We start from the raw sequence: 21079 nt of genomic DNA on the forward strand, positions 1-21079 counted from the left end.
TCTTACCACTGCTAGTGGTCACTAACATGCCCAATCTATATACCTATGTGCTGACCTAAGTATCAAATAGACCTCAGGTCTAAATCATTGCATCTAATTGATGAGTCTTTTGATTGTACGTTTGATCACCAACTGCAGGCAATCCAGTCTATAGTAAGTGTCGGCACTCTTCGCCCTATCTTCAAACCCTACTCTTTTATTGAGTGGCACCATTTTCCACTTTTCTAGTCACTGAAATCCAACTTTCTGAAGTAGTCTTATTAATGTAGTAATTCCTACTCACTTATTTGTTTGGTTTTTGGTTTTGCTTTGTTTGAGACCTCGCTACGTGGACCAGGCTGGCTTCCAATATAGAGAGATCCACCTGCTTCTGCCTCTCTAGTTCTTTAAAGGTGTGAGCCACCGTGCCTTGCATGGCTATTTGATCAATGGTTTTGATCAATAATCAAGTGGTTTTGATTAAGTCTTTTTTGAGTCTGTTTCTTTCTTAGTAGTTCTGAAACTTAACTCTTTCTATTCCTCTGATCTCCCTGTGTGTCTTTCTCTCTGTGTCTTTCTCTCTCTCTCTGTGTCACTCTGTCATTTTGGTTTTGGTGGTTTGGTTTCAGTTCATTTTTGACAGACTTTTAATCTTTAAATCCTCCTGCCTTTGGGATTACTGATACACACCGTGTTTTGCTCTGACGGCGTTATTTCTTGCTTAGGATGTTATAGCAGCCTTCTAACCAAAGCCCTATCATGTCTCTAATCAGCCCCTCTCCCCAACAACAACAAAATGATGATTCCAAAACCAGAGCCCTGCCCAATTCTCTTCTCAGAAATCTCAACAATCCTACATTGCTTGGAAGGCGGAATCCATACACGTCAGTAGCCTATAAAAACCCCAAATAGCACAAGCTCCTTTGTTTACAAGGAACAAAACCTATCTGTGGTGAACTCGGGAAATGAGGGCATTTTTATTGGGAAGATACTGGGGAAGTTCACGGGGTTTAAGGAAGAACTGAACAACCACGCATCAAGACCCTAAATTAGAAAAGAGATGGCAATGCTGTCAGCAGATGCTAAAAGACCTCGACAGGGCTCACTGTCTATGTTGTACCAGTTGTCTGGGGTCACTCTTCTTTCTGTGAGGTACCTGTTAATATGACTCAACTAAAGAGACTCTTAGAGTCTGCGTCCCTCACTGTCATTTTCAAATTTCCAGAAACTATATTTATTGGCTGAAATTGACCAAATGGTTAATCTCTAGATAAAGTGCGAGGGTTGGGAATGACTACACAGTACCAATGTGGCCATAAGGAACTCTGCCTGCTCTGTGTGGGCATCTTATCGCAACTGGGAACCCTAGGAGCAGACTGCATGGCTAAGTCTCCTGGGCTCTGCACGTTCTACCTTTCAGCCTTCTTTCTCCATTGATCCTTTAACTGTGTTTTATTGTATTTTATTTTTTTTAGGAAATGAGCATTTAGGTCTTTGAAAAATTTGTCTGTTGAAGGCCCAAAGCTTAGTGCAATCGTGTTTGGAGATCATTCAAGGTAATTATAGAGAAATGAGGTCACGAGGGTGGAGGAATTTGGTGTGATGAGCGTCTTTCTGAGAAATGAATTTCCCCCACATGCCATGCACATCATGTAAGGATGCAATAAGAAAACAGCTGTCTGGGAGCCAGGAAAAGAGCCCTGATCCAAACCCACCATGCTGGAATCCTAATGCAAGACTCTAAAACTGTAACGATGTACATTCCTGTAGTTTCGTCAGCCCCTGTGGTCTACAGTTATGAGAGCCAGAGGTGACAAAGCCAGTGTTCTTCTCACCACCATATGCCCTCACCCTCTCTTCATCTCTGCTGTAAGAATCATCTGGAAGATCCCTTCCTCAGGAAACCCTTCCCTGACTCTTCTGGGTTACTTTCCTGTCTTTTATCCACATACCCATAGCTTTCTGAGCTTAACTTTGTCAGAGCTCTTATTCTTTTTTGTAACATCCCACTAACAATCCGTCTCTTGTGAGATCTTCTAGGTACAGGTGTGTGTGTGTGTGTTGTACATGTGAGTCTATGGAAATAAGTAGAGTAATCAACTCATTGTTGACACTCAACATATGCTTATGGAGTGAGAAGTAACTGACTGAAGTCCATGGCTCCTATAGTCCCATACTCAATCCATTTACTAAAACACGCTTCAGCCTGGACTTTGGGACACAGCTGACTGGGTGTTTGACCTTCCCTCATAAAATCATGAACAGCTGGAAAACAATAATTTTCATCTTTTCTTTTTGAATCAACCATGACATGCCCCACCCAGGGCTTTTGCACACGTTAAGGAGACAATAATTCTGTTGACATCATTGTCAAAGAAACCAGCATGGTTGTCAAGAAGCAATGCCCTCTAAGCCTTCATTAACAGATGTTCAGTGTAAAAGAGTATTTGTATTCCTGGTGCCTCTTGTGTGGATCAAATCACATCTGAAATATTATGTTCAATTCTGGGCAGCAACCGTACATTCCTTCCCCCAACAAATGTTTATGGAGTGCCTACACAGAGCCAAGCTCCTTTATTCGATGCCAAAAGCTTAGAAATTTAGAAAGCAGAATTGAATCCTTTTTTTCCCCATTTATCATGTGTATCAAGCAGGAGAAGATAGGCTTTGTTGCAGGAACAATCTAAAAATGTCAGTAGCTGACCATACTCCATCTTTGTTCCATTTTATGCCACACATTCATTGTAAACTGTAAGTATCTCTACTCAGCGTGGTCTGTGTTCCAGGCCCCACTTCGAATACTGCTGCTTTTGTGGCTGGGGAGAAAGCACAGCCCACCGCAGCTCTCCAAGCTTCTGCCCAGAAATCACAGACATCATTTCTGCCTACACTTCAGATGACCACATCTGAACTCCCACAGAGAGGACCAAAGAGTGAGCAGTGACATCATCTACCACAGTGCATGAGCCAACCTGCCGGGGTCTCCATCTCCATCTCATCATTTGCCACAGTGCATGAGCCAACCTGCCGGGGTCTCCATCTCCACCTCATCATCTGCCACAGTGCATGAGCCAACCTGCCGGGGTCTCCATCTCCACCTCATCATCTGCCACAGTGCATGAGCCAACCTGCCGGGGTCTCCATCTCCACCTCATCATCTTTTAGATGGTAACAACGATGTGTGTGTTGAAGACTGAGGTGAGGCTTCTAAATCATAGATTCTCTTGGCAGATAGATGGCTGGGGAGATGGCTCGGTGTGTAAGTGCTTGCTATGCAAGCTTGAGGGCCTGAGCTTCCATCGCCCACACCAGTGTAAAACACTGAGCACGGCAGCATACGCATAATCTCAGGTATGAGAGTTGGAAAGGAGTGGATCAGAGGGGAGGGAGGATATTGCCAATCTTGTCAAAACAGCAAACTCCAGGATCAGTAAAAGACTCAAAAATAAGGTGGAGAGCCTCTACCTACACACTTAAACATATGTGTGCACACATAGGCTTACAGCACACTCACACGCATGCGAGCATGCCTCACGAACCCTCATTTACACGCCTACCCACTTCTATTGAAAATCCTAAATTAAAAAGCCCTAATCTAAAGCAGTGGCACACATTTTTAATGCTAGCACTCAGGACGCTGACACAGGAGGGTCTCTGAGTTCAAGGCTAGCCTGATCTACAGACTGAGTTCTAGGACATCAAGGGCTACACAGAGAAACCCTGTCACAGACAAAACAAAACAAACATTTAAAGATCCTGATACTCACTACCAAAAAAAAATGCTGAGAAAAACAAAAACAAAAAACAAACCCTCACTGATCATTTAAGAGTAAACCAGTTCTCTCTTTCTTTGAGGTTTTCTTTGAAGGCCCACTAAGCTGACTAAATTATGCTTCCAACATGGCTTGATGTGCTTTCTGTCTCTGCTTTTCAACACTTGGCCAGAATCAGAGAAATGGGTGAACAAATAGGTTGGATACAGTTTTGATAATTTTTTTATGTGGGGTATGTCTTCCAAATGAGGCATATTACAAACTTTTTCGCATCATTGGGAACTAGGACCGGAGCTGAAGGATGGCTTGGTGGTAGAGTGCTAGTCCAGAAGGCACAAAATCTTGAATTTCATCTACAGTCAGGAGGGAAAAGTAAAAACAATTTCCCACCACGAGAACTTCTTGGTATTGATAAGAATGTTTAGGAATACAGTTGAAATTTTATGTTATCGTTTCCTAATATCCGCTGATTTTCTAAGTTTGTAACTCTATTTTTACATGCATCTCACTTATTTATTAAATTACATACTATTTTCTACCAAATAACTCAGATCAAAAAGCACATTTGTCTGAACTTACAGATATAAAGTTCAGATTTGTGTGGGTACTGGTAATATCACGTCTGAGTTGATCAACCAAAAAAACTAATTGGAATGCTAATTATTTTTTGTTCATTTTTATTCTTAGAATGATTAAAAGCTATTTTATATGTAAAGGGTTGAAACATCTTTTCATGATATCATTTGTTCTAGTCCTTTCAAATATTTGGTAACCATGTGAGTTATCAGATAACTTAGACATAATTATGCCGTTGGGGGAATTGCAAAGTAAAGCTTTGAAATATAGTCTGTATCTTCTCATTTAACCTCTGAAGAATCGTCCTTTAAGACGAGACACTAGAGAGTCACCTGAGTGGCACCTATCCAGGCTTCCTCAAGCCACACAATCCTGAGCATCACGTGTCCATGACAACCAGGTCATCTTGCCACAGTGTCATCTGGTGTGGAAGGAAGGGGTTGGTGATTATGTAATGCTTTGAAGATAGGAGTGACAATACCCAGGGAGCCTTGCAACCTAATGATCTGCTCTTGGTTACAAAGGTAAAGGGCAAGTCATTAAAATACACTCAATAAAAAAAAAAAAAAAAAAAAAAACAACTGTGCGGAGCTGACACTGAGATCTAAAACAGTGATTTTATGTGTTTTACTTCAGCTTCAGAGAAGGCTGCTGGATACTGGTTTGTGTCTTTGCTAAATATTTTAACTTGGTATTTATTTATGAAGCTCTAAATACCCGGTCCTAGGTGTTAGGGAGAGGGAAGTTGTGGAAACTATTCTTCCCCTAAGGGCAAGCATACACCCATCCTTCTTGCTCTCAGAGGGAAAAATATTCACCTGGGCTAGAGGAGTGACTTACATCTACCCACATCTAGTTAAATGAATAGATTCATGTCACGCAGACTGGATCTGATCTAAAGTCTTAATTTCTGCCCAGAAACAAACCATATGGAAAAGTATATTAATTAGCTACACAATTTTTATTTATATATATGCATACATGTGTGTATGTTGATACATGTGTCTGTGTATGGGTCTGTAGGCCAGAGGATAACCTCAGATGCTATTCGGAAGGTGTGGACCCCCTACTTCTGAGATGGACTGTCATCACTGTAGGACTTGTTAAGTTGGCTAGGCTGGCTGGCCAATGAACCTTGGGGATCCATCTGCTTCTACCTCTCCGGCAAAGGAATTATAAGAGGGTAGTGTTTTGTTACCTGGATTCTAAGGTCAGAATTCAGGTTCTCATGCTTATACAACAAGCACTTACTGAGATATCTCCCCAGCTCATTGTGTTTAAAAAAAAAAAGTTGAAGTGCTAGGCTTCAACCCAGACATATGAGTTAAATCTTTTGGATGGTGGGGCTAGAAATCTGTCGAAATTTTGTTGATATTGGTCATTGTCGTCTTCTTCTTCTTCTTCTTCTTCTTCTTCTTCTTCTTCTTCTTCTTCTTCTTCTTCTTCCTCTTCCTCTTCCTCCTCCTCCCCTCCTCCTCCTCCCCTCCTCCTCCTCCTCCTCCTCCTCCTCCTCCTCCTCCTCCTCCTCCTCCTCCTCCTCCTCCTCCTCTTTCATGTTTGTTTGGTTTGAGATAGGCTCTTTATATGCAGCCCTGGCTAGGCTAGTACTTGCGATATAGCTTAAGCTATCCTCAAGTTCTCAGCAATTCTTCTGTCTCAGTTGGGATTATGGGCATGTACCATGGTTGTCTGGAAACTTTTTTAAAGTTCCTTTGTGATTCTGTTTATCTGCCATCTTCTGGAAGTATTGGTAACATTGTAGAGTTGTGGGCTCTGGCCCTGGCTAAAATGGGCTACACCTGGGAGGTGGATCACTCTGACAGTTTGAAATCAGGTCAGAAGCATATCTCTCCCTACTACTGAGTGGTATCCCATGCTCCCATAGACAAGGAGGTATGCAAATCCATGGCCACCGGATGCCCAGGCTGAGACTGCAGTGACTGCATTGTCCACCATAATGGTGCTACACTCTCACATTCCAGGGTGGGGATCGCTCAGAGCGATGCTGCCCAGGCTGTTCTTCTGGCTCAGGATTGACTTTCACCGTCTCTAGCTGTAACCCATTCTATTGTTTACACTATATACCATTTGTCCAACCCTATGGACTGATCTCGGCTGATTCTATCCAGAACCTCTCTTCCTTGAGTGCTTGTGAGTACAGTTGATTCTATCCAGAGCCCCCTTTCCTTGAGTGCTCCTAAGCAATACCTGCCAGGGGAACTTATTTAACAAGAGAAGCCTATGTGTACATAACTCAAATTCTGAAATCCCCTATGATAACACTATTATGTGTGATTGCAATTCTCAGAATTCTTTTAGCTTATTTCCTGCCCCCTGAGTGACAAATGCTTTGATACGCTCTTGAGTGTCTGTGATGTTCTGCCATGAAGTACTGTAACTCATCCCACTGACGCTGTTGATCTCAGGGTCAGTTGTAAGTGCTGGGCTATTCCCAGAAAGAGCAGCCTGCAGCGTACCTCCTGCCCTATGTTTGCCCAGTGAGATATGATCGTAGAAAGGCCCCAGTTCCTTTCTTATCATGCTGTCATGTTGGGCCTGCATGGGAATTTATGTAATTTTAGAGATTTATAGAGGTTTAACTGTGCGTACACACAAATCTGTATTTGATAAATGCCTGTACGTGGACGCATGTATGTCTTCACGAGACTCTATGTATGACACAGAAGTTTCACTGTTTTCATGTCTCAAAGAGCGACACCATGGCCACCTCTTTAGCTAGTAGTCATAACGACAAATTGATCGCCTGTAGAGATGCACTTGGCCCTGGAAAGGACTGAATGATTTTTCCCTAACAGGAAGTTAATACTCATCCAGGGAAGTAAAGTCCTAGAAGTTCAAGACTGAGGAACAGGATGGCCCAGAAGAATGGAAAGGTCAAGAGCGGTGAACTTCACCTAGAGAATGACCGTTCTTAGCATCCTCACAGGTGTGGGGCAGAAATGGGCTGGGCAAGAGTTTGAAGCTGTCATAAAAGAGTTGGAGCAAGCTCCGGGCCTTCTGTCTCTCCTAGAAACGACCTCCCTTCCTGCTAGTGCCCCTTCCCCCAACTTCTCTACCTTTATTCTTTATCTCCTTAACTCCAGGCCAAAATTCTTCTGTATTTCTTTTGTGTATAGTGAATAAACATTTTTATAGTTTCAGCTATGTGTAAGGGTACAATCAAAGCATTAAATCTCTCTTTTTTTCTCCCCTTCAGACAATGCCTCATGTGTCACAAGCTGGCCTTAAACTTACTACATAGCTAAGCATGCCCCTGAGCTTCTGGTCCTTCTGCCTTTACCCCCCAAGTGCTGGAATTACATGTGCGTACCACGACACCTAGTTTATAGCACACTAAAGGTCAAACTTAGGGATTTGTGCTTGCTAAGCAAGCATTTAACCTACTGAGCTACACCCCCAACACCAAATTCCTCTTATTTTTTTAATGGCAAATTCCATGGGCACCATAAATACTTACGGTGGCTATACAGAGAAACATTAATAAGATGCTGTAATAAGTCCCTCCCACCATACATACAACCATTCTATCTTCTTCTACATATCCCTTAAGATTCGTTTCAATTGAAGAGATTCATACTGTGAAAAGCTTATCTGGTTAGGGTTGTGCTAGGCTGAGAGGGAAACACTGCACTATAGACAGCTTCCGGCTTCTAGAGCACTGTTCATTTGTTGGAGGAGCAAGCCAGACCACTCCCCCCCACAAAAGAAAACAACAACAACAGAATACCACGGAACAAAATGCCAAGTGAAACTGAAATGTAAAAGCCTACAAGTGTAACAAACCCCAAGAGGTGGAAAGAGAGGTAAGAATTTAAAAGGCAACATTAGATGAGAAGAGTTTCTTTTATTTTCAAGATTTATTTATTATTATATCTAAGTACACTGTAGCTGTCTTCAGATGCACTTGAAGACAAAAGAGAAGAGTTTCTTTTATTTTCAAGATTTATTTATTATTATATCTAAGTACACTGTAGCTGTCTTCAGATGCACTAGAAGAGGGCGTCAGATCTCATTAGGATGGTTGTGAGCCACTGTGTGGTTGCTGGGATTTGAACTCAGGACCTTCAGAAGAGCAGTCGGTGCTCTTAACCACTGAGCCATCTCTCCAGCCCAAGAAGAGTTTCTAAAGGGAAAGAGAGAACCCTTATGGCACAGAGCACAAGCAGTGCTGGTCACATAAGGAGTGGTCAGTGTTTACTGAATAAACAAATGAGGGCCAAACGTAAGCGAAGGACGGGACTATGAAAGCACAGGGGCAATCCTAATGATGACATGTAATAGCTAGTTGTGGCCAGGATGGATGGAGGAGGTGGTGCTAAGAGTCTGTGGGACAAAGCTGAAACCCTAACCTTAACCCCAAAGAGCAGACTCAACAAATTCCCTACAGGATGAATAGAAAGATACTGGAGTCAAGCCTCTTTCTGGTGAAAAGGTCCTTCAGGGCTCCAGAGTAGGAAGGAGAGGAGAGGTGAAACCTAGGAATGAAGACAAAAATGTAGAGCAGAGAAGAGAAACTATGAGCAAAGTTATTTTAGGAGACCAACGAGCAACAGTGCATGCTTACCCAATATGCAGGAAATGCCTCCTGAAGTCAGTCTCTTTGGCTTGGAGGTGAAAGATATGCAGACGCTGTCTTTGTGGGACTCCGTTCTGCCTTGAAAGAACATTAGTGACTTGGGATATAATCTGAAAGGAGCTGCAATGGAGTCTATGTGTTAAAAGCAATGGAACATGTGCAAAGAAAGACTTGTGAACGTGTTGTGGGTCAGGAAAGAACAAAAGAAGCAAACATCATGGAGGACATGACACTGAAACATGGACACTGAAGCAGAAGCTAGGCAGAGAAGTTGGAAGACAGGGACATGGCATACTAGGCCATGGTACAACACAGACAAAGGGGCATGAGATGTCAGACCAGGAAAGCATCGCTTCCTACTTGTAGCAGCTGCCCACTAATCTGTGCAGAAATACCAATGTGCTGGAGATTAGCCATCTGCAGCATACTCGCAGCTGTTTTTAAGGAGTGCTGTGGTCATAGCTCAAAAGAAACCATGAGAAATGCAGATTTGAACAAAAACACCAGAGAAGCTAACAAGTAGGACACTGTTTCCCATCATCCATATGTGTTAGCAGGCAAAACAAGTTGCTCATCACTATGCAATTCTTTCCAGGAATAAATTAATTGATGTTATCATCATCTACTTGTTCTCCTATGCATCAGAGGTTAGTGTTTTCCCCAGTGGTTCTTTAGAGCTCATTATCCAATAGACTCAGAGACAATCCTCATTGCTCTCACTGAGGGCCCTGGTATAATAAGTTGTAATACCAGAAGAGCTGACCCCGCACTCCTGCTTATTGACAACTAAGTTGGTTGAAAACCTATCTTTCCAGACTTGCATAGGTACTTAGTAATTAAAGTTGGGATTTTTATATGGCTTTAAAATATTTTAATATGAGCATGCCCTGAGGGTCTTCATCAGAGTTAGGTTTAATAAACTTAATAACTAATTAAGACACCTTCAGCTTCAACCTCCATTAGGTTAATTTCTTTAATGAGTCTCAGAAGGTCTCTCAGTATATTTCCTCAAGAGGTGGGTTGAGAACCGTATGTGAAGGCACACACACCAGATAAAGGATTTAACCTTTGATGATAAAGACTAGTGCTAACTGTGTACGCTTGGGAGATTCAGTAAGCTTCTGGGTTTCATTTACTTGCTTGGTTGATTGGTTGGTTGGCTGCTTGCTTTTTGTTGTTGTTGCTGCTGGTGGCGGTGGTTTGTTTGTTTATTTGTTTGTTGTTTTTTTCCTACTCTAGAAGAGATTTAGACAAACCTTTCAAAGATCTTCCCGATTCTTGCATTTTACAGGTGAACAGTAGAGAGGATGTTTGCTGTGTGTGTCTGTTTCCTCTGAGATTGAAACATTCCACAGTCTACCCTCCAGGGAAACCCCTTAAATCAGAAGGTAAACAACTCAAAAAAAGGAAGTTCCTGAAGCTGAACACATTCACTAGGTCACTAGAGTACACCAGCCAAACTGCTGAGAATCACTCAGACAAGCCCAGCTGCAAAGGGGATGCTGACTGAAACCAGCCAGCTGCCTGGAAAACCTTTAGAACAACTGGGTCACCTAAAAGGGATGCTCTCCAACAAGTCAAGCTACTTGTCGGCTGTGCAGTATGCTCAAAGGTCCTAGATTTTGTAAACTGTCACCCATTTTGGGGTGGGCTTTGATGACGCAGGTGTCTTTGAGTCATTTCTGCTCCTGTAAGTAATCCGTCATCCATACTCCTATTAAGTAGCCCCTATGACTCATTGACTTACCAAGGTGAACTTCTGAGGTGAGTAGATGTGTATGTTGTGTCTCCCCAGGAACAGTCTTTCACACAACCCCATTATTAGTTTTTCCCCTTGGGGAGGCAGAGGTCCTTGGCTTCTTCAAAATATGTGGTATTTGACTGAGTCTGTCTGTCTGCTCCCTCTCTCTCTCCCCGCCCCCCCCCCCCGTGTGTGTGTGTGTGTGTGTGTGTGCTTAAAAAAATCTCAAATAACCTGACAACTTTGCCCAAATTGTAAAATTACATTGATAATGTTTGTGTTGTCATCAGTATACAGAACAATTCCTTGAAATGATGTTTATTTACCAATCAATATGCAGATAAAATCTGTAGATTATTCAAAGTTACCAAGATGTGTTGATTGTCTCAAAACTGCTTAGACCCTTCATGCGAAATAATTTGAATTCTTTTACTTCAAGAGCTATACCTTAAAGAGCTCGTCAACAATTAATGGCTCCTGCCAGTCTAGCTTCCTGAGGTAGGGATCTTGGGGCAAAACAATCCACCAGCCTGTACCTCCATTCCTTTCTCCCATCAACCATTCCAGAGCAATCCTACTGTGGGAAAATACTAGTTGGTAAGGATAGAGGAGAGAACTACAGAGAAAATGTAAAACATTACCTGAGAAGTCCTTGTTCCCGGGGAAGATTTAGGGAGTTGAATCCCCTACTTTTATCTTTTATATTAAGATAAAAAGATAAAAACAAAACAAACAACAACAACAAAAACAAACACACAGGATAGAGGGAAACAATCTAAGTCTTATCTACCTATTGCCTTCAAATATATCCAATATTTAAAATATATTTACATAACACTGATCAAATGGACATTTGTCTCTTGTTTGGTGGGAGCATGACCCAGGGAAGAGCTGTGTTTGAACTGTCTCATTCAGTATGGCCAAGCATTGATTGTCCAAATCCATGACAAATCTGCCTTTCAGTGTCTTTGTCACTTTGTTCCCTCCCTCTGCATATTCAACTTGTCTTTCAGAAGTTGGCCTGCTTTCCAGTTTCCTCCAAGCTAGGTCCTCCCAGAAGAGCAACATTATTTTTTTTTTTTTAAATTTAAACCCCATTTTAATTCCCAGAAATTTAGAAGCATCCATATCCAAATGTTAAAATACAAACACATTCCAAAGTAAGATGAAACGGTGCAGTCTGCTCCGAGGGGGGCATACTAACTGGGGAAGATCTTGCTGTGGCTGACTGCTTTCAGTTCACTGTTCATAAAGGCCTCAGCAACACCCTGAGGGTCAAAGCTATGGTAGATAGACTGGTCACGTGTTGTGGAGGTGTCAGGTAAAGCCGATATTTTACAATGCTCAGGAATAGCGTGAAAATATTATCAAAGAGAGACTGAGTGAAGTCTAATCTGAGAACCTTTTGTCTCCCCACTTTTTCTTTTCAGCCATTTAGGGAAGCTCCAAAGGAGAAAGGCCCCTACCCTGTGCTTTGAAGCAACAACTGTCTTGTAAACTTGTATTTGTGTGTGTGTGTGTGTGTGTGTGTGTGTGTAAATGTATGCCACACTTTTGGGTGCTCTCAGGGGTCAGAAGAGGGCATCAGACCTCTTGGACTTGGGGTTTTGGGGAGTTATGAGCCACCTAACGATGTGAATGTTGGAGCTCCACCCTAGTCCTCTGGAAGAGCAGCGATTGCTCATAACCGCTAAGCCGTCTCTCCAGTCCCATAAACTGTTTTTAGGTTGAAGACTCCGTTGCTGATCTTGTAGTTTTGCTTCTACCCAATTTTTTGCCCCAGTTGAGACAGAAAACAAGAATCTTGGGTTTTTGGAGTACCAAAGAACCCCTTATTTCAGGCTAGCAAGATGTTCAGCACGTAAAGTTGACTCAGGTTTCATATCTGGAAGCCACATGGTAGAATTCTGACTCCCATAGGTTATCCTCTGACCTCTATACACACACACACACACACACACACACACACACACAGAGAGAGAGAGAGAGAGAGAGAGAGAGAGACATGCACACTACACATAAAATAAATAGAAATGTAATTTTTAAAAAGTTTAGTCAAAGAACTCTAGATCCAACCAATGGCATTTTTTGGTTTTTGGGTTGTTTTTTTTTTTTTTCCAGTAGATTCAGGAGAAAGACAGTCTCTTGCGTACTTCTCTCCAGTTGTTTTCTAATCCTCTCTATTCTGATCTTCCGTCTCCTCTTTTTCCTTTTTCTGCTATAACCTTAGCTAACTGGCGCTCAGTGACCTACTGGACATTCAGTGAGAGCTCAAAAGATTGCCAAACCGCTTGTGGTGTGGCCAGAGGCAGGAGGAATCCTGTTTGTGTTTTCATTTCTCTACAGGTGCTGGCCTTTTCCTACGTAAAGCAAGCCTAAAGTAAGCTTGCAGGCCTGACCCATCCAAGGCTCACAGTGTTGTTCTGTTACCTAGAGAGAAACTCCAGACCAGACCTATTAGTCAACAAAGTGGACTCCCACACCACAACCTATGAGACAAACTCATGCCCTTATATGGGAGTGACAGGAAGGTAGTAACTTTGTAAACTAAGTAAAACATCTTTAAAACCATTTAGAATTTTCCCTTGCTCCTTAGTGAGATGTTTGTAAATGTAGTCATGGCAATAAACACAGAAAAGCTGCCTGGGAAGGTTAAAAGCAACTTCAGAAATCCTCCTGCCGAGCAGTTTCCAAACATGGTTCACGTACATCAGAAACACTTGTGGAACTTGTTAAAAAGTTGGATTCTTTGGCACTTAGTGAGTATTTTTCTAACTCACCATAACTAAGATCAGGATCCTCAAATTCTATTTTAAATAAATAGAGACTAGCCCTGTTGAAGAACCCATGGGAGACCAACCTACACTCGTCTGTGCTCTCTCTCTCTCTCTCTCTCTCCAGGTTGTTCTTTGGGAGAAAAAAAAAAGGCAAGTGAGAATGAGAACATAAGTGTCAGAACTCAGCGGTGACATCCTTTCTAACAGGCTTCTTGTCTGGGATAAATGAGACCAATCCCCATGAGCCTGCACAAAGTCATTAACATGCATTACCTGTTCATTGTATAATACTTTGTTGTGAGATACGGTAGTATCCCCTGTAGCACAGACTAGCCCCAAATTCATAATCCTCCCACATCAGCCTCCTGAATCATGAGATTCCAGGCTTACCCCCTCACACTTGCTCTGCATTTGTTTATAACTTATAACAAACAGATACGCGTGCCTTGCTTCGTCTTCCTTCTGCTACTTCTCCTATGGTTTTTTGAAAAACATTTAATCAAAATTTAAAAACCTGACCATTATCTAGTCTTAATGAAAGCACTTTGAGCCCAGTCACTTTTGATGATTAAACTGCTCAGTTCGGATGCATAAAGACCCTAAAAGACTCTTTAATTATATTTAGGGGGAAAATACAAAACCAAGGATAGATCTTTTGAATGCCTGCCTAGTGAACATACCTTCTTATCAAGTGTTGGTTTTGTATAATCTTCAGTCGTGGTTAAAGGGGGCTCAATCATACATACGTTTGTCTCTAATTTGATATCTGTTTGTGCATGCCATTGCCTCACAAAGAAAAACAGCCATTCTATAACATGCCTTTTTTTTAAACATAAAGTTCGGAAGGAAAGGCACACTAAAAATATCAAATGCTCTTTTTTTATAGCAAGAAAAATCTAAATGATAAATAAGAGACCAAGCCAAAACTTTGCATGAATATACTTTTCTTAACTCATAAGCCCTCCTTGCTGGAAAACCTACTGCCTCTGCAAAATGAAATGCTTACGCCCTGTAATCAGAAAACTGCGGCAGAACAGATTGTAGCTCAAGCGAAGGAGGCCTGTGTTCTGAGTCATCTAACATTTTATTTAATAATCTCTCTTTCTGACCACGGAACTTAACTGGAATTCAGTTTTCCTGCAGTAATGCAGCCTTGGCATTGGCCAAAAGTCTCTGCCTTATAGGGGTGTTGAGCAATAGACAATTCCTTCTCTGAATTTGTCAAGTATTCTCCATCTAAGGAGTTACCTGCTGGGGCATTGTGACTTAACTAACTACCCCCGTAGACATTTATACTGTTTTGCTAATATGTGTGTCAGTCCTCTCAAGTTTGCGTTTGTACATTGGGTATTCTTACATGCTGGATTAGAATCTATCTAGAATTTTATTCTCAACTCCAAGAAATAAACTCACTCTGCTCTATGTCACTTATAGTCCCACAAGAAGCAGTCACCAAGAAGAGGCAAGAGAGGCAGTGATCTTGGGAGGGCAAGGCCCATGAGGGATGGAGCAAAGAGGAAGAAGTAGGTGGGAAGAACTTTCAGGCTGTGATGCAGATCTGCCACACATAAAAGGAGAGAGAAGAAGAACCAGATGGATGGGACCCTACACCACAGTGAAGCTCTGTAGTCCTTTTGGTCAGGCTAGTGAAGAGATCCAGAATTTAGGTGCTCACCTGAGGACTTTCACATTTTGGGCATAATGGGCCAGCTATGGGAACCCATCCCTGTTTTAATCCCTGGGTGAGACTGGCCTGCTTGTACTCTGGCTCTGAACACTTGGATGCATCCAAAGGTACAGCTGCTGGAGACTACTGACCAACCTCCTCCTTGCATCCCATTCTCTTGAAGAGAGATGGGAATGATACATGTGATCAACATCCATCTATGTCTCTCCCCATAGATCCTACGGGCTCGGAAGCAGGTTCTCTGTGCTTTCTATAGTCTTCGTTCCAAGGAGAAACTCAGAAAGAGAAGGTTGGTGAAGTAGCTCACGTCTCTCAATGGTAGATACTTACCAAGGGGAAGTGGATTCATGGATTCTATACATGAGCATCCTTGCCCTCAACTGTGTAAAAACAGGCCTTTCTGCCTTCTGCTCAGAATCAATTACCCCTACCTCAGTAGTGATTCTACTTCTTGCCTACTGCTCTCTGGACATATGAGTTGCAAACAGTTGAAGCTGTATGTGGCAATTCAATAGGGCTCCTTGTTCTGTTCCTTTGGGGACCAGGAATTTCTAGTCCTACAGAATTATTAGAACTAGTCTCTGAGGTCTGTGATAGTTCATCTCCCCGACTTGATGAACTTTAGAATCACGGTGGGAACCAACTTCAGAGCATGTCTGGGTGGAGTTTCTAGATAGAGGTTAATTGACGTGGAAGGATTTGTCCTGAATGTGGACAGTACTATCCCGTGGGCTGAGAATCCAGACTGAATAAAACAGGGGAAGTGAGCTAGCCAGCAACCTTCATTGTTCTCTACTTCCCAACTACAGACACAGTGTGACTTGTTGCCTTCTGCTCTGGAAGCTTCTCTATCATGGTGAACAGTACCATCTCAGAATGTGTTGCTTCTAGAACCCCAGGGGCTTCTTAGACTTGGGCTTCCTAATAAGGCAGAGAATGAGAGATAAAGTGAGGCATCTCTTGCTGTGAAGACCCCCTCACATACCAAACTTCACTGAAATAGCAGACTGCTGAATCTTCGGATATCCACCCTCCCACCATTGTATCTGCCCAGGGTTTCCAGCATCGTAACTATTCCTTTTAACTCTTCTTTTACCTGAACAGCAAAATGCTAGCAATGCTCTGAGGAAGGGCAGGTAGTTCAGATCGCTTAATGAACACAGCTCTAGGGGAAACTGTAGTGGACCTGCTGCAGAGCCATTTTCTGTCCTGGGTGTGCCCTCAAACATGGCAGCCCTCTTGTTGCACTGGTATAGGGTGACTTAGGTTTAGGGTGGCACAATAGACTTGTACATAGAACGTGTTGTTCCCAGAAATCCACAGAGCTGAAAAAGCTAATGGTAGAGAGAATGCATCTTTTCTGTCCCCTTGTCCACCCAGATCATTTCCAACTTCCATTTTTGTTGATCTTAATTGTGCAGCTGGACCCTAGAAAAATCACCTCCATGTGCATGTATGAGCCAGGTGAATCCTGTAAGTGGGGCCCCAGTCAGGACTCGGTTGGGAGTTTCATGAACTACCCTTTATTTGGTTATTTGTTTATGCCTTGCCAGCCGTGCTCTAAGCTATCTGAGAACCATGATTTTGTGACTTCTCATGCCTGTACCTCAGCACCCTTAAGGCTGTGTGCTGCACAGTAAGTACTCAATGGCTGAATAAATCCTTACACATTATTTTAACTCACATTACTTTATGAATAAGACTGTTCTATAGATTGCTCTGTTTTTCTTCTAGGTCATTATAAGAATATAGTGATTATCTAGGTGTGGTGGCTCAAGCTTGTAGTCCCAGCACCCAAGAGACCGAGACAAGAGAATCACATCAGGTACAGGCCAAACGGAGCTGCATGAAGAGTTATTGGCCACTTCTAGTGTCTTTGGAGCAAGACCCTGTCTCATAATAATACCGGCAGGGGCTGTTGATGGTTTGGTGGGTGCGAATCCTTGCTGTGCAAGCATTAGAAGCTCTGTCCTTATCCTAAGGCCCATTGAAAAGCCAACCATGGCCATGTGCACCTCCAACCTTAGTGCTATGGGGCCCGAAGCAGGGAGATCACTCGGCCTGCTGGCCATCAGCCTAGTCCCAGGTCCAGTGACAGGCTCAGAGTGATAGAACAGTTCACTCATGTCATCATTTGGTCTCCTTGTAAACACACACACACACACCCATATACCACACACATACACACACTGTTCACCCATGCATTTCCACACATGCACACAGCACACACAAACATTTACACCTGTGCATATACCACACATGTATATACTACATGCACACACTCACACACACACACACACGCACTGATAATAGTAACAATGATATCAACAATACCTTTGATTTCTTCCCTTCAGGTCACAGGCAGTTGACACCTCAGAGCAGACAAAAGCTTTGGTATTGGACCCTGAAACTTAATTGTTCACAGGTGAACCTGGTGGCAATCTGGAGCTCAGACTCAATATGCACTAACCTGTGGCGCTCCTTCAGTACCCTGTGGTCAGCTTTGGAGAGACATGTGCACGGCATGTTTCTTTTCCTGGTCTGCTACTACCCTGAATTTAGATTCCTTAAAGGAAGGAACTTGGGCCTTCAGTCATATCTAACCAGGACATAGCTCAATGCCTGTCCAAGCGTAGGAAGTGAGCTAATTGAGTGAGTGTTTATGAATAAGTGAATCAAGTTCCCTCCCAGGGCTAAGTAGTACTTCACAGGTTTAATTTAGATAAATGCTGCTTCCTTCTGGGTGCAGCTCAAAAGTGCTTCCAACCATTCCCAAGCTCCGGGGCAAATGGTTCAGTGTGGGACTGGTTTGGGGCCAAAACTCAAATTGACTCTGGGAGTTTTGAGAAAGAGCTTTTTCTGGACTTTCACCCCAGGGCATTTTTGGTCTGTGGAATATGTGATGAAACTTGTATTTCTTTAGAAGTAAACATTCCTTCAAAATAGGGAAAGGAAAAAAATTATACTCTGTTGAGAGAATTAAGTTATTGCATGAGAAAAATACAATCTTCCTATATAGTGTATATGTATGCATTTATAGTCATATTATGTACATATGAATTTATGTACATATATATGCACACATAAATAGCCATTACTAGAATTTAGCTTAATGTAGCAGAAAAATATAAAAAGACAGATGGAGGTATGGCCCGCTGATTTGTTTGGGTTTTTTTTTGTATCACACAAAACCATTTTAATTAAATATACTAATTAATTCACTCAGCCAATAGCTAACAAACTTATTGAACTTCTAAGGTCCAGTCACTCTTCTAGACATTTAGTGACAGAGAGAGAGAGAGAGAGTTTTGACAATGTAAAACAGGCAATAAATATAATATAATTACATAGTTAGATAAGGTCAGAGATGATGAGTTTTGAACAAAATCTTGAAGTGGAGGAAATTAGTGAAGTGGATATCTATGAATTCAATATATCAAGTATTCTCTATTAGCTCATTTTATACTGCTTTAGCAAAATACCTAAGGCTGAGTCATATGAATGTGTATCTGTGTGTATTTCATAGATTACTTCATGAGACAATGTTAAATAGCACTCATGTGTGAATGGGAAGAAGTTACGTAATCTGCCCACGCTCACACAGTTAACAGGTGGCTTAGCTCAGGCTGTGGACCCGGATTACTGGGCACTGGATTCACTACCTAAGTTGCTACATCGAATGCTTCTGCTCCTTTTACTAATCCGTTCCTGTGTAGAGCGGGAGGTGAAACACATATGAAGAGAACCATCAGTGGGATTTGACAATGACACTGTTCATCTGTTCCCAGGGCTTAGCATGGGTCACATCATGGTATTCATTACTAGAATCCACATCAAGACATGTAACATGATGACCTTTGAATCAGAGCTGTGGGTGCATGTTTCAAATTTTTTTAAAATAAACTTTATTATAAAACCAAGTGTCTTAGTCAGTGGTTTATTGCTGTGAAGAGACAGCATGACCATAGCAACTCTTATAAAGGAAACCATTTAGTTGGCCTATCTTACAGTTTCTCAGGTCATGGCAGGAAGCATGGAGGAAGATGCTGAAGCAGTTGCTGAGAGCTCTACATCTCTATCCAAAGGCAACAGGAAGAGAGAGACACTGGGCCTGGCTTGGGCTTTTGAAAAGCAAAGGCCACCTCCAGTGACACACTTCCTCCAATAAGGTCACACCTCCCAGTCCCTCTCAACTAGCATCACTCCCTAATGACCGAACATTCATTAATATAAACCCATGGGGGGGGGGGGTCAGTCCTATTCAAACCACCACACCAAATAAAAATCACCACACACTAAAATTAACCAGACCCAACAAACTTTTATACAGTTAGAATTGCCATTCTAAAGCCATGGAGCCTCCCACTGGATGTTATACTTTCATTATCCAATTGCAGATGCATCTCAATTGAGGATATATTATTAGGGGATTCTAGTTCACTAGCACAATTCTGGAGGGCATATGATGACCCCAGGGAGGCCATGCTCTTTAATAGGCTACATACATGATTTTTTTTTAGGCCCTTTTGGATAAAGCCAAAAAGGAAAACACTAATGAAATAGCCTGTTTACTTCTAAGCTGTGGGAGTAATTTTGACTCAAGAGAGAGTGTTGCATAAGCCAAGGATGAGCAAGTCTGAGGAAGGGGTGACAGCGTAGAGCAGAACTCTTGGCCTGGCCCTACCATTAACTCATTCAACTTAGGCAAGTCAACCTGTATCCATGAGTCCGGGGTTTCCTCATCAGTACAGTCAAGAAGGATTGGTTGTTGGCCATAAATAGTTGGTTTGCATGAGCTTGTGGAAGATGCCGACAACCACAAAGTTTGCTTTAGGAAGAGGTAAGTTACTGTGAGTGTACTAAGATGGGCTAACAAGTCCTCTACCTGCAGGGTCTTCTTTAGAATCAGGGTTCTTGCTACCTCTTCTATTGCTCCACACTCTGGTCCTTCAGGGTAGAGATGGGAAAAGGCCAAGGTACTAAAGAGCTCTCTTCACAGAACAGAGAGAGGAGAAAAGAGCTGAGAGAGAGAGAGAGAGAGAGAGAGAGAGAGAGAGAGAGAGGGGCAAGGAGATAGTGTTAGGCCTCAGGTTAGCACACTGAGCTCAGTATTCAGAGTCCCTCTATCATGAGACAGACTCAGAATCCCATTCAAATGGCTGCTATGTATTTATCTGTCACCACGACTATGTGGAGATATCCTTCAGTGCTACTCTCTTTGGGCTTTCATCGTGAAGGGATGGTGAACTCTGTTCGAGGTCTTCCACTTCTGTAGAGATCATCATGTGCTTTCAACCCTTAAGTCTAGATGTTGTATTACACTCCCCGGTTTGTAGATGTTGAAACAGCCTTGGATCCCTAGAATAAAGCCAACATGGATATGGTATGTGATCTCGATGTGTTCTTGCATTTGATTTGTGAGAATTTTATTGAGAAATTTTGCATCTATGTCCAAACGGAGAACTGATGTATATAGTTTTCTTAGTCTTGTGTTTTGGTATTATGGTAATGATGGCTTCATGGGATGAATATTTACTTTTAAAAGTTTTATGTGTTTATTTTACGTGTATAGGTGTTTCTTCTGTATCTGCATACAGTGAACATGGCTGATACCCACAGAGGCCATACAAAGGCAACAGATCCCTTCAGATTAAAGTCACTGCCAGGTGTGAGCTGTCATGTGAGTGCTAGAAACTGAAGCCTGGTCCACTGGAAAAACAGCCAGGACTCTTAACTACTAAGCCATTTAAGTCTTTACCTCCTCTTTCTACTTATTTGTTTTTTATCTTTGGTTTAAAAAAAAAGTCATACTTATAAACAATGAAATACAATAATATCCAACCTTCATTTCTTTCTGAGTCCCCTCTGTGCTGCCTAGTTTTTTGTGAACTTGACACAAGTTTTAGTCATGAGAGAGGAAGGACTTTCAATTGAAGATTACCTCCATAA

At 42.2% G+C, this 21079-nt stretch overlaps 2 long non-coding RNA genes across 4 annotated transcripts in view; one reads left to right on the top strand and one right to left on the bottom strand.

The window, feature by feature from the left end:
- The window catches only part of Gm34119, a 32257-nt gene extending 14922 nt beyond the window's left edge, over positions 1 to 17335 (top strand). The window contains exons 2-6 of one of the 2 annotated variants that reach the window (XR_376029.2): positions 1455 to 1535; positions 2766 to 3177; positions 15346 to 15419; positions 16684 to 16766; positions 16865 to 17335. This is a non-coding gene — a long non-coding RNA (predicted gene, 34119). Of the gene's footprint in view, positions 1 to 1454; positions 1536 to 2407; positions 3178 to 15345; positions 15420 to 16683; positions 16767 to 16864 lie in introns of those variants that run through there. The other variant, XR_003954549.1, reaches the window with a different exon arrangement.
- Gm46821 lies at positions 8443 to 17927 on the bottom strand. Of its 2 annotated transcripts, none has more exons than XR_001783963.2 (3): positions 17465 to 17927; positions 8914 to 8999; positions 8443 to 8472 (listed from the first exon to the last, which is right to left on the bottom strand). It is a non-coding gene; the product is annotated as a predicted gene, 46821 (long non-coding RNA). The 2 variants fall into 2 exon arrangements; XR_001783964.2 differs by having other exon boundaries at positions 8446 to 8824.
- Positions 17928 to 21079: the final 3152 nt, after the last annotated feature.

This window comes from Mus musculus, chromosome 3, assembly GCF_000001635.26.
Source record: "Mus musculus strain C57BL/6J chromosome 3, GRCm38.p6 C57BL/6J".
In the NCBI taxonomy this organism is placed as follows: domain Eukaryota; kingdom Metazoa; phylum Chordata; class Mammalia; order Rodentia; family Muridae; genus Mus; species Mus musculus.